The sequence below is a fragment of the Hemicordylus capensis genome, chromosome 5 (genome assembly GCF_027244095.1).
Source record: "Hemicordylus capensis ecotype Gifberg chromosome 5, rHemCap1.1.pri, whole genome shotgun sequence".
Taxonomy (NCBI): domain Eukaryota; kingdom Metazoa; phylum Chordata; class Lepidosauria; order Squamata; family Cordylidae; genus Hemicordylus; species Hemicordylus capensis.
Genome location: NC_069661.1, coordinates 34498331 through 34511971, shown reverse-complemented (window position 1 = coordinate 34511971; position 13641 = coordinate 34498331). Strand labels below are relative to the sequence as shown.

Below are 13641 nucleotides of genomic sequence, written 5' to 3'. Positions count from 1 at the left end.
ATACTTTCAGACCAGTAGCTAAGAAACAAACAGAAGAAGTGGCCCAGATGGCTCAGAAAGATTCATATATGCTCTAATCCAGGGGTAAGCAACCTTAGTTCTCCAGCTCTTGCTGAACTACAACTCCCATCCACCCCAGTCACAATAATTTGATGGGAGTTGTAGTTCAACGACAGCTGGAAAGTCAAGGTTGCCTTGACTTCTAATCTGATGAAAGACTCTCTCTGGCTTGTAAAAGAGTTGGAAGAAACAGTGACCTATGAGCATTTGCTGAGTCCTTTCCTAAAGTCCAGCTGTTCCTCATAGACCCAGGTTCTGCCTCAATGGCCTTAAGGACATAAGGACAGCCCTGCTGGATCAGGCCCGAGGCCTATCTAGTCCAGCATCCGGTTTCACACAGTGGCCATTTCTTACTTCCACCATACAATTGCCAAAGTAATGCAATTTCTGCAAAGAATTTTCTGGTTTTACGTTTCTGCCTAGTATTGTTAATTTGCAAAACATGTATAGTTGCTTACATTTACATTCCCCTAGAGGGAGACAAACATATGGACTGAGAGGTTTTTATGTTTTTATTTCAACCAAGAGATAGGCTCTCTAGAGTATTTTATATGGACATAAAAATTATGTATGGATGTTCGGCAGCCAATGACTTTGGGGGATCACTGGGGATATATGTGTGTGTCTTTAAAACAAGACAACTTTAACATGTGACAGAATAGCAATAAGTAATGACTCCTCAGTTAGGCTTTTTAAATGTGGTTTCAGGCATTCTGGGCAGTGTTTATTCATGAGGAAGAGAGTGGATTATGTTTTGTAAGCTCTAGTTAGCAAGTCTATTAAGCAGCAATCTTCACTATTTTTCAAGGGGTAGGGCATTTTGCCAATAAACCTTCAATGTGAGAGCCATAGCGTAAGAAACCTTCACACAGTGCTGTACTGGTGCAGTCTTTTAAGAGAAATTGAGCCCTCTTGAGCTCCAGTGCCATCTTGGAAGATGCGCACAAGCACTGGGAAAGACTACATTTCCCAGTGCAGCATGGACAGCTTACAAGATGCCAATGGGGCTCAAGAAGGCTCCATTTCTCTTTAAAAGGGTGCCCTTACACCACCACCCCACTGCGTTTCCCTCACTGGCGCCAAAATTGCTGGTGCAGGGCAGTAGCGTACCTCCTTGCCATCCCAGTCAGCGTTGTACCGGAAGTGGCTAGTGTGCGTGCATGACTAGGGTGGCAAGGAGGTACGCGGCTGCCCCCACCAGCGACTTTGGCACCAGCGCCAGCTGGGGAAACGTGGTGGGGTATGTGTGTAAGGGCACCTTCCCTGCTCCTTAAAAAGGTAAGCCCCCGCCGCCAAGTCAGCCAAATGCCAGACCTCTGAACTGGTTCAGCGGTCCTGAGAAAGACTGCCAAACTGGTGCATGCACATCCCTACCCCAAAGGCCTAATAACCTTAAAGGAAAAAAACAAACTTAAGATAGACACCAGCAACAGCCACTGGAGGGATGCTGTGCTGGGGATGGATAGGGCCAGTTGCTCTCCCCCTGCTAAATAAAGAGAACCCCCACTTTAAAGAGTTCTTCTTGCTCCATTAGCAGGGCTTAATTGTAATGAAGAACATTGCTAGTAGTCGGAATATGAAGAAATAACTCACTGTCCTCAAGACAAGTCTCTATGAAGCAAGCCTAACTCCATAAGAGTGCCTTCTTTATCATGAATGCTGTCACCTATTAACGTTATCTGGAGAGGTCTGGTTACGGTTTCTGCCATCTGGTGGCGAGCCGGGACTGGGCTTTCTCTGTGGCTGCCCCAGAGCTCTGGAATATGCTCCCTGTTGAAATAAGAGCATCTCCTTCTCTGTTTGCTTTTAGGAAGACCAGGGATGGAGCCACCATAACATGAACAGGTTCAGAGGGCCCGGGCCGCCGCACTCGGGCCACGCCCCATGTCTGATATCAGGTGCAGAAGTGTGTGGTTTTGCTCACAAACAGGACTGTGTGCAAGGCAGGGAGAGCCGGCCACGCTGTGAATCTGCGCTGGCCGGGTTTTGCTTGCTAATGGGGGCACATGGTCCCATTTGCAACAAAACCACGTCCCCTGTGGCTGACATCACAGGGGGCATGGCTGGGGGGGACGACTACTGGCAGCAGGCTGAACCAGGGTTGCCGCTGGCCTCCCTATGGGCCTGAGGAAGACCCTCAAGACATACCTGTTTTCTCAGGCTTTTAACTGAAAATCTAGAACTATTTAATGTGCTTTTAATCTTCTGAGATTGTTTTGTGAATTTTAACATTTTAAATATTGCTTTACATTTGCTTTTCTAACTTTGTACATTGCCAAGAGATGCATATATCAAGTGGTATAGATATAGGATAATAAATATGTTGAACAAATATGACAAATATTTATATAACGCCTTTCAACAAAATGTTCCCAAAGCAGTTTACAGAGAGAGAGAGAGAGATAAGGGCAGGCTAATAGAATCACACATACAGTTCTGAAAATGTGTCTCCTGCAATGTCAGTCCTAGCAAATAAGGATTTCCATGTAATTATCACCTTTCCCTTTGTTCTTGGACACACCTGTGTGAGGGGCTTGTCAACTGCAAAAGGCCATTCCTTACCCAAAACATTCATCCCCCCCCCCCCGCCCATTTATCTTAATGGCCTTATCTAAATGGCACCTTTGAAGTGATAAAAGACCAAAGAGTTTAGACTGGTGGACATTAAGAAACCACAACTGGAAAATAATCTTTTTAGCATTTTAAGTGAAGTCTAGTTTGATAGAAGTACCCTCTGTGAACCTGCTACTGCTTTCACACACTGTTTGTGGACTTCCCCAAGGCATTTCGTCAGCCATGGTGGAAAAAAGAATGTTGCACTTGATCAAACTCAGAGCTTGTCTTCTGTTCATGGGAGTCTTGTTAATATTGGCTGATCCTATATTAGCATTTTTAAATGTGTCAGGCTTCGAAAGGGTGATTGGGTAAGCACCCAAGTAGCTAAGGTCCTATTTCCATAGGATCCCTTTGGAAAATGAGATTTCTACCAATGAAAAGATGTTAAGTTTCCAACCATTCTTGGGGGTGGGTGGGAATTGCAGCCCATTAAAATATCTCTTATGGAGTTTGCAAGCACTTTAATATGTGCTTAATTCTTATTATGTTTAGAATTATTATAAAATATGTTTAGAATTATTTCAGGATAGTACAAAGAAACTTTGATTTTCCAGACCCCAGACTTCCTGGACAGAGTTTGCAGAACTGGAAATTTGGCTATTTTTCTTCCTTGTTTTGATCTTGACCACTCTCCTGAACATACGCTGCACAAGCTCATGTAGAAAAATAACTTCCAATGTCTCAAAGAATATTGTGCAGTAGTGTACAAACTTTTTTTGTTTTCCATCTCCTGTGTCCCCAAAGCTGCATGCTTTGTGTTGTGAAAACTTAGTGACTTATGACCATATGCTTTTTGCCTTGATTTTCCAGACAATTGCCTAATCAAGACTGATCTCTTCCCCATACCATCGCCAGTGCAGATCTAGGTGGTGGTGTTTTTTTAAAAGGTAAGGTAACTTCTTTTGTTAATCAGTTGCCTGTTCTCTTTGATATTCTCCTGTGTGTGCATGATTAAAAAACAACTTTGTGTTTAGTTGCTCTGGATTGGTGCAATACTACAAGCTTCAAATGACACCATGTGCCTAATCATTTGACCATGTTACTGCTCAGAAGTAGCTACAGTGAAGGTTGTGGCAAGGGGAGACACCCCTTTGCATCTAGAGAGACCACTGCACATGTTTGGTCAGAACATGCAAGAATGCATGACAAAGGGGGATGATTAAAACTCTCAATTTGAGCGATTTCAGTGACATAAATAGGGACAGCCAGACAGCCAGCCTTAGCAGCCATACCACTGCAGGGTTTTGTAGGTCTTAGTAGCAAAGGAAGATGACAATTCATACAGAAGGATTGCAAATCTGTCAGAATTTAAGAAGTTCAAGCCACAAAGGTTGTTTGCTGTTGCAGGAACAATCTTCTTTCATTCTTCTCTTTCCAGACATGTTCTTTTCAAAGCCATAAATACAACAACCATTTTCTCAATGATCTATCTACCTTAGCCTAGGAAGCCCTAGGGGTCTTCCACTTTCAGGTGAACATTTTAAAATCTGTCACAGACATTCTTAAACCATTACTGATCCAACTTCATCTCCCTGCTTTAATTCTCAATACAGTATCTGGTTCTTTACACAGCCCGTAAAATTCTTCATTCTTTCCAGTTTCCCATTCATTATTGTTACAGTCTCAACATGGTGCACAATTTTAAGATCCTCCATTCAAAAATCATTTTTTCTTCATCTTTGAAGTATCAGAAACACATGAGAATTAAAACAGATATGAAGCGTAATAACCATGCACATATCCTCTTTCTACCTGAATGACTATGGCAAGAACCTGATTTGATTCAGGAAACCTGATTCAGGATTCTGGCTGAGAGCCATGGATATCACAGCGGGGTTACTATAGAGTATACATTATATAAAATAAGAGGCCTGGTGCTTTCCTTTTAAAAACAGCAACAACCAGAATTTACTGTAGAGAGCAACCCTACTTAGGGTCTGCCACAGATGAACACCTATTTGTCTGAAATTGCTTGCATTTTACTTACTTACAATATTTCTATATCACTTCCAACTAAACCTTCTAAAAGCAGTTTCCATAGTAAAACTGGATAATTAGAACATCTCATTTGCAATGTCTTCACTGCAGTTTCCTCTGCACACATTCGAGTCTTGCAGGTTTCATTAGGTAGAGATAGGAGATTAAAAGCTACTGTTTTCACTTGTCAACTAACCGCTGCTGGTCTCTTGTCTGAATGGTGTAGTGGTTAGAGTGCTGGACTAGGACTGGGGAGACCCGAGTTCAAATCCCTATTCAGCCATAAAACTAGCTGGGCAACTCTGGGTGTCACTTCTCTCTCAGCCTAACCTACCTCACAGGGTTGTTGTGAAAGACAAACTCAAGTATGTAGTACACCGCTCTGGGCTCCCTGGAGGAAGAGCGGGATATAAGAGCGGGATATTAATAATAATAATAATAATAAAAACAAACCAGAATTAGGCTAATGGTGTACAATTTTGAGGCTTCTCATCATCGCAACCATGGTCTCAACTGCAACCAGGTTTTGATTTCATGTCTCAACTTGACCATGATATTAGTATCCAAAAAGAGCAGCAGCTTCTCTCTTCTGCTCTGATATGTTTAGAAAGCAGCTGGCAAAGACAACACAAGTCAGGAAGACATAAGTGGTTTGCTCAGAGCACACTTAGCAATACATGTTGGAAGGAACAGGTGCCTAATCTTTTTATGGAAACACTGTCACAATAGCATACCAAGCATTATTGTAGTAGATAGGAAAACTATTCAAAAGTAAGTTCTTGAAACAAACTTCAGCAACAGATGTAAGAGCTGCACTGCTGTATTCAAGCAGCAATGGACTAGAATCCAACAACGAAGTGACATTAGAGTCTTTCTTCTACTCTTCATACACTTCATTCTGCAGATACTTAGAGATTCAACGGTTTATTACTGTCACTACTCCAAGTGCAAATACGTATGTTTTATTTCCATTCAAAGCACGTTTCCTCCTTATTTGGCTATTCCATTTGAGGGCATATTTCATGAAAGGAGGGGGAAATCCCACACACGGACTGCATCTGAATGAAAAGAGTAGAAAATTGGCAGACTGCACTTCTACTTACAAGTTCTCATCTTCACCAACTAAGGTTTGGAACTAGAAATTTAAAACAGTTCCATAGGGGACTTCTGTACTCCCCTCCCCACCTTACCTTCCTTTTAAAATATTTTCAAAAGGTTTGAAAAATGGTATGTCTGACTTTGTTCTGGCACGATGCCATCTACTGCCAATTCAGTTCAGCTCCTAATCTTCCAAAGTACCTAGAAGCCCAATTAGATTTCGTATAGCTTTAGATGGCTGAAGTAGTACCAAATTACTTCCTATGTTTTCAGATATTAAGCAAGACATACTAAAGGTTAATGAAAAACGACCCTTTGTCAGTTTTTCCACAGAGTTCTCCTTCATAGTCTGCCAAATGTCAGTCACAAGATGTTATTTCACAGATTGATAATTGTCTGCCCAAAGCATGGATGTAACCATTGGTGCACAAAAGATTCAGTGTGGCTAGAACTGAATATTTTAAAAAAGGATTTTTTTTTAAACTTAGGTTTGAATGTTCAGTCTGAATAAAGCTTTCTGGGCTAACCAGATAGAAATCTCCCCATTTTTTTTAAAGTGGGGGTGGGGTGGAATCCTGCAGCTTAACAGAGGATGTTAGGATGAATAGAAGCATTAATCTTATGCCTTTACTCATCTGTAGAAGATTAGGGGAAGATTTTAACTGGACTACTGCATTTTTTCTTAAACCAGTAAACTACTCTTGAGGAAAAGTATCAAACTACTGTTCCTGCAGTTATTTCCAAATTACAACTCAAGACTGAACTGTTGGCCAGAAATAGCACTTTCTGTCAAAGACGTCATAACACACACTTACCCAGGCAGCAGTCATATCAAAATCAGGGGAATTATGCTACAGGATATGGCATTCACCCTTTGATAACCTAGGCCATAAGAACACATAAGTGGAAGTTTTCACTTTGGGCCTCAAGTATGGAAAAGCCAAGAAAAGGTGATAGAATAATCACTTCGATCAAATTCCATGGACATTTTGTGTTCAGACTGAAAGGTGTTGGATTGGTCTTGAAAGGATTGCAAATACTGTTTCATGTCTCAGCCTATAGCAGCTGTAAGAAAATAAGTCCATCAATCCCATGCAGCATTTGTTAGCATAACATATGCACCGGACTTTGGATAAATGAACAGCTGCTTTATTTTTTAAAGACACAGAATGGAAGGAGATAGCTACAGAGACCAATTATTAATTATTTACACATATTTTTAAAAGACTCCTTTAAATGTAAATACATTGCTTTGAAAAGCATTAAAAGGAAAGATCTTATTTTGGTGTTGTTTAAGGCTTAGTTAATTACAGCAATGTTTACTAATTTTTAATGGTGAAGTAGCCTGTATTATAACTGTATTAAATGTGTGTGTAAGTTATATGATGATATCTCTATGCTCTAAGTATGCTAATAGTTGAGTTTAATTACGGAATTTAAAATCACTTAAAATAACTTTAGAACAAATTTTTGAATTAGAAAGGGCATTGACATGACAATGGAATTTGTTTCCAGCCTCAACTGGGCTGTGTGCCTTTCAGAAAACTTGCAGTGCTGATAAAACCTCCATACATCCTATTTCTAGGGCCTAGATTGTTTATTACATTTGTATCCCACCTTTCTTCAGTATCATAATTGGTTATTATAAATATGCATATCCAGTATTTCCATTTTTGATAACACTCAAGGCAGCTGAGAACTCAAGGTGGAATACATGGAGTTCCCAGGCAGTCTCTTGTCCAGGTGCTGAACAGATCCAAAACTGCTTAGCTACAGTAAGGTTGTTCCTTCATGTACCTTCAGACTAGAGCCCTAGCCCTGGGCTATGTTGGCCCAGGATCCGGGCTAACTTGTGTTGCATTCAGTACACTGTCAGCTTATCACATGCCAGGGATAAGAAACTGTAGAACACTGAAGGAGTGATACAGCAGCCAAATACAACAATGCCACCATAGTCCCTTCAGTAAACAAAGCAACATGTATGGAAAGGGGAACAGGGGTGTGGTTGCATGTCCCACCTTGACTCACACATGCAGTTGGTTGCATTTACAACCCATATATGCAATTGCATGGACAAGTCTATCCATGCAAATTTGTAAGCATGTAGGGTCTGCCCATGTCATAGTCTGAATGCATTAAAGTTATAGGCAGTCTGGCAAAGTTATGGTAAAGCCTGGCACTGCAATCCCGATTCTTTGCACACACGTTCATTGCACCCAGATTGACTGCATACATACAACGTTGTCACACAGGCAACCCGATTTAGCTGTGTGGCATCATGTCACTGTGCTCACTATGTAATCCCCAATTGGCTGGGATCAGCCTCGGAAAGAGAAGCAGTCCCCCCTTAAAAAAAGAAAAGAAAGAAAGAGCACAAGTAATCCCCCCCACCCCTGGAACATTTTGGTCCCCAAGAAGCACTGTGTTTGCCTCTACCATGTGACTGAACATTCAGAGCTGCTTTCATCACAAATCAACTTTTTTCTAAAAATGGATTCTCAGTATTTTATCATGCCTCCAGGCTGACCTAGTGAACCTAATATTTTTCAGTTGCTCACTAAACTCATAAAGCAAGCAGGTGGCACCCCTTACAAGGGGTTGATAGGAAACTTAAGCACTGCTGGAAATGAAGACAGGAGAGTGTGTATGTGTATTCAGAGACGTGGAAAAGAACAAAGATGTGGATTGTTTCCTCAGCCCCTTCTAATTCAATGCTTTAATAGTGAAGATTGCAATTTCTTGAGAGGAAATCTCTGGTTTTAAAGCTCCCTCCACCCCGTCGGGCGCAATGAATAATCATCTTTGTGTTTTTTGCTCTGTGCTCTTTTTCCTCCTGGACAGAAAACATCCACAAAAATCAAAATTCTGCACTGTTTTACAATTAACATACTGAGTAAATGCTGCTGCAGTCCCTGGGGATTTTCAATGATGCAAAACGTCATTTCACTGCAAGATACAAAAGCTGAATCTTGTTAAAGTTTTTTTTTTAAACAAGAACCCATGCTCTTTGAAGTCTGGAAACACTGAATCTGTTTTCAGTCAGAGGTTTTTCTTTGTAAGACTCTCCTGTTAAAAAGAACAAAAGAAGTGTCCCCCCCACCCCTCAACATGCCTCAGAGAATCTATTAGCTTTTGTGCAGAAGCATCAGCCTCTAGTACAAATTGCCTGCCATTTTGATGGGCTGAATTAAGATACATTCATCTGTTGGCTGTGGTCTCAAAGCCTTCCTTCTCCCCCGTTTTCCTCCTTTTCTCAACCATCTCACTTCCACAATTCAACTTTTGGAGACACTTTCAGCTCTCCCAAGCTGCTGCTGCTGCTGCTGCTGCTACAACAACTCAGAACCCATCTACAGAAGAAAATCAATCCTTCTATTCACCAGAGATGTGAACAGAATACTGTACTGGAACTATTAAAATGGGGGCTGTTGAGAATGTTGCTCCTGCTGAATCCAAAACAAAAACAAAACTGAATACCATGATTGGTAATCTCCTACTCTACACTCACATAAAAAGAAGGTTTTTGTTCACTATTTCAATCTTTTTGCTACCATTTCAGTCAACGGTTTCAAAAATGAGCCTATAACAGAAGGTGGAAAGGATGTTGAATGAAAATAATCCCTTAAACTATGCATTACGGTGGGGCAAAACACCATGTATTCCAGCCCTCCCTCATCTGCAAGTTTTTGCTAACTATGAGGATTTCTGGAGGAGGAAGAGAGGAGAATTTCTGAAAAGGCTTTGTTACACAGGACACAAGGGAAGAAGATGGGTGCCTCCAGTGCTAGGCCTTTGCAATGCTTTATCACCACAAAGTGGTCAACCTTCTATGGGCATGTCAACTCGTCCCACCGACTCTCTTGCTTTCATTACAGTGCTTGCCTACCACTGCATCTTCTCAGAAAACTTCATTCATCCTCTCCTCCACTAAAGTTTGTTGTAGGATTTCACCCATCTACCCTTTTGCCTGTAAAGAGCTCCCACAATCATGATCCCATCCTTGCAGATGGGAGGATATGTTTTTGTTAGGCTTTAACATGGGGACAAGGCCTGCATGTACATGCACAAAAAACATATAATGTGCATAACTGAAATGAAGCCAAGTACATAATCTACAAAATGTATTTTAACAAATATTTTCTGTTTTTTATAAAAGTATTTTTATAATATTGTTGTCTTAAGATGAAAACTACCATCTCTCATCTTCAGTTTGCCTAATTGCAATAGAGATGTCAACCTATCTTACAGGTTCTTATAATGGTTACCTAATATGTGAAGCAATCTGAAAATTTGAAAGTGCTAAGCAAGAGGAAACTCCTTTCTGAATATGAAATTGGTTGGATCTTTCCTTAGGTAATGGATCAAACAAGCACTCTTTGAGGCAACTTTTAGCAGATACTTTTAGCATCTCCATCCATTCAATCCTGCATCTCCAACTGCCTATCTGACATATAGGTTTGGATGCTTCATTGGTGAATCAAGCTCTGTGTCTAAAACCAACCTTCTCATCCTTTCCCCCCAGACATTCTTCTCCTATTTGCAATCTCACCATCCATTCTGCTGAACACACCCAAAGCCTTAACTCTTCTCTCCCCTTTATTTTCCATATTCAGTCTGTCACCAAATCATGCCACTTCTCCCTTTACAACCTCTCAAAAATATGCCTCTTCCTCTCTGCCTTCTCAGCAAAAATTCTAGGGGTTTTTTTTTATGGTTAAAGCCACCAATTAATATGCTCTTTTTTTCAGAAAGTGAAAATAAATGGAAAATCTCAATTTAAAACCATGGTTTTGATAGGCCTCTCTTCTTGGTTTTTAAAATTGCTATGACTTAATGAATCCATCCTACCTGAACTAACACTGAGCCAGTTCATAACTGTCCCACCACCATGCACCTGGCAAAACACAAAAACAAACAAACTGGATTTCTCACATGCATGTAATAGAATGGAAGGGTGTAACACAACAGAGGAACTAAAAATGGAGAGCTTAGGCTACTGGATATAATATGAAACAATATCCGCAGAAAGGAAGAACAAAACAATTAATGTTTAGAACGAAGTGCAGAACATTCTGCTTCCTGCCCAGTGCATTTGAAGTAATAGATAATAAAGACAAGACTCTGGCCATTATGAAATGACTAAGAAGGGCAGAAAGATGACTGACCATTGATGGTATTGACAACTATAGGAACTAACAAGATTACCAAGAGCATAAAGACTCAAAGGAAGAACTGAGAACAGAACCCTGAAGGCAGAGGCGTATCTAGGGAAAATAGCGCCTAGGGCAAGCACTGAAATTGCGCCCCCTGTTCAAACACCTGACACCCATCTTTCAGATAACTTTACCATAATATCAGCTGAAAAATACAAGTCTGAAGGTCACATACAAGTCACATATCTGAATATGTGTACAGTTACTTATATTATATATATTTAAGATTACCTGTAGCCCCTTTGGGGGGCTTCCTAAAGGCCGTAGGGGGGTATGCAAAGCTTACCCTTCCCCCCGCTGGCCTCTAGGGCCTCACAGGGACCATTTGAGCATGTGCTGTGGCCATTTTTTAAAATAATTTTTTTTTTAAAAAAGGCAGCTGAAAACAAAATGGCCACTGCGCATGCTCAAATGGCCTCTGTGAGGCCTGGCATGGCCTAGGGCCTCACAGAGGCCATTTGAGCATGCACGGTGGCCATTTTGTTTTTGGCAGCCATTTTTTAAAAAAAATAATTTAAAAATGGCACCCCCCCTTCAAGTGGCGCCTGGGGCACGTGCCCTGCCTGCCTCACCCTAGATACACCCCTGCCTGAAGGGCACCAATGAAAGGAAGAAAGAGGAAGCAGAAAGAACCATCAGTGGAAAGCTTGAGAGAGCAACTAGTAAGAGAGGATTAAAAGAATGATAGAACAGTACTGGGTGGGGGGATCCCAGAGAACTTTGGAATCAGAAGTAGTCTAACAATTACTTGGGACCACTCACAGCTTGTATACACTGAGATGTGGCATTACATTAAAAAATAAGGCATGCAAGCATTGTATTTTACCTGTGCAAATGGAATGTGTTCTCACAATGGGGTGTGTGTATGTATATTTTTTTCATTTCACTACTATAAAAATCAAATGCTTACTGAACCACCTTTGAGCAAAAATCCTACTAGGACTGAAGAGCAGAAGGGTTAAAATCTGCCCCCTGTAGGTAGCAGTTTGTTGAGCAAGAACAATATCTCCTCTGTGCTTGTTGTCAGACTAAATAGGGGCTGCCCCGAACAAAGTAATTGAAAGGAAAATTCTGAGCAAAGATCAGTGTTGAAAGAAATGGTGTTTTGGCTGTCTCAGTGATAATCTTCCTTCCAAGCCAACATTAAACCAACTACATGATAAAGCAAGAATGTTATTTGGGGTTTCCTATGATTTACGATTGGAGCAAAATCAAGAAGCAACAACCACTGTGGTTACTAATGGTCCAAGAACACCTCCTAGAGTAATCTTATGTGCTATAGCAAAGACCCTGGAAAATAAATAAGGTGGTTTCCTTCCACCCATGTCTTGTGTCACCCGGTCCATCCCTTTCTGCTTGCTACCCACCACCGTAGATAAATGACTACATTATGTTCACTCCCTCCAAGCAGAGCATGCTCACAAAACAGCAACACTAACCTGCCGTGTTTCCCCTAGCCACGGAAATACAGTAGCGCTCTGCGGCTGCCTCTGTTTTGGCACTTTCATTTTCTCTCTTCACTGAAGACAGAAATAGAAAAGGGCAGACCAGCAGTCGTGGCATGCTGCCATGCTTTGCTGGCTAGGGAAGTCACAACAGCATGCTATGGATGTCCTTGGTCTTAGTGCTGTCTGGTTTAAAGGGCAGAAAGGCAAAAAGGAAGCAGGGAGAACCACCACATTGGCCCCGTGCTGTAGAAACCAAGTTAAAGGTAAAGTAAAATGTGCCGTCGAGTGGTTGTCGACTCCTGGAGACCCCAGAGCCCTGTGGTTGTCTTTGGTAGAATACAGGAGGGGTTTTCCACTGCCATCTCCCATGCATTATGAGATACCTTTCAGCATCTTCCTATATCACTGCTGCCCCATATAGGTGTTTCCCATAGTCTGGGAAACATACGAGTGGGGATTAAAACTGACAACCTCTGACTTGCTTGTTAAGTCATTTCCCTGCTGTGCCATTGGGTGGCTATAAACCTAATTACCATATCTCTTTTCTAACTACCCACCTTAGCTACAGGCAGTTAAAAGCGAAGAACGGGTGTCTGTTGGAGGTTCAGAAGAGAGAAGCAGAGCAAAGTGCAGGCAAATCTACCTCACCAATTATTCACAAGGTGAACTGAATTGTACATTTCATGGTCAGCATGGGGTGGAGTTGTAATTGTGTGTATGGGTTCACAGAACCCATGCAGTACAGTTGTCGGGGCCACCTCCAGATCCTTCTGGGGCCACCATACTTGCCCCTTCTCTCCCTTGGTGTGGGAGGGCACCCTGCTGTGCCCCCCTTCTCTCCTGGAAGTGCCCCACCCCTGCAACAGCAGCCTCCCTGACAGCTCTATTCTCCACTAAGTTGGCAGGATTATATGAAAGTATAAAAGTATGTTATTTTTGTAATTGAGTTACATAATGTAGTCTAAAACACACAAGACTATACAAAGTAAAAAGCAATAGAAAGAATCAGTGTATTTTATTTTACAGGTTTATACTCCACCTTTCAATTAAAAAGTGCTCAAGACAGCTTACAAAACACACACACACGACAGCAAAAAAACAAGCAAGAAGTTTAAAATCCAAAAATAGGGACAACAGATAATGAATGATCTAAAATTCAGTATAAAAAACAGCCAACAACCAGGAGAAACCAACAGCCCTACAGGGCAAAACTGTATTTAAAAAGGAAT

General features: G+C 41.4%; 1 protein-coding gene and 1 long non-coding RNA gene across 20 annotated transcripts in view; one reads left to right on the top strand and one right to left on the bottom strand.

Moving 5' to 3' along the window:
• Positions 1-13641, bottom strand: part of TET2 (tet methylcytosine dioxygenase 2) — a 109221-nt gene that overhangs the window by 58567 nt on the left and 37013 nt on the right. The gene's annotated exons all lie outside the window — the stretch shown is intronic.
• The window catches only part of LOC128326308 (uncharacterized), a 55845-nt gene that overhangs the window by 37802 nt on the left and 4402 nt on the right, over positions 1-13641 (top strand). For 12 of the 19 annotated variants that reach the window (XR_008307953.1, XR_008307954.1, XR_008307961.1 and 9 more), the window contains one exon: positions 3487-3563. This is a non-coding gene — a long non-coding RNA (uncharacterized LOC128326308). Of the gene's footprint in view, positions 1-3486; positions 3564-5631; positions 5781-6442; positions 7141-12974; positions 13075-13641 lie in introns of those variants that run through there. The other 7 variants (XR_008307968.1, XR_008307963.1, XR_008307966.1 and 4 more) reach the window with 4 other exon arrangements.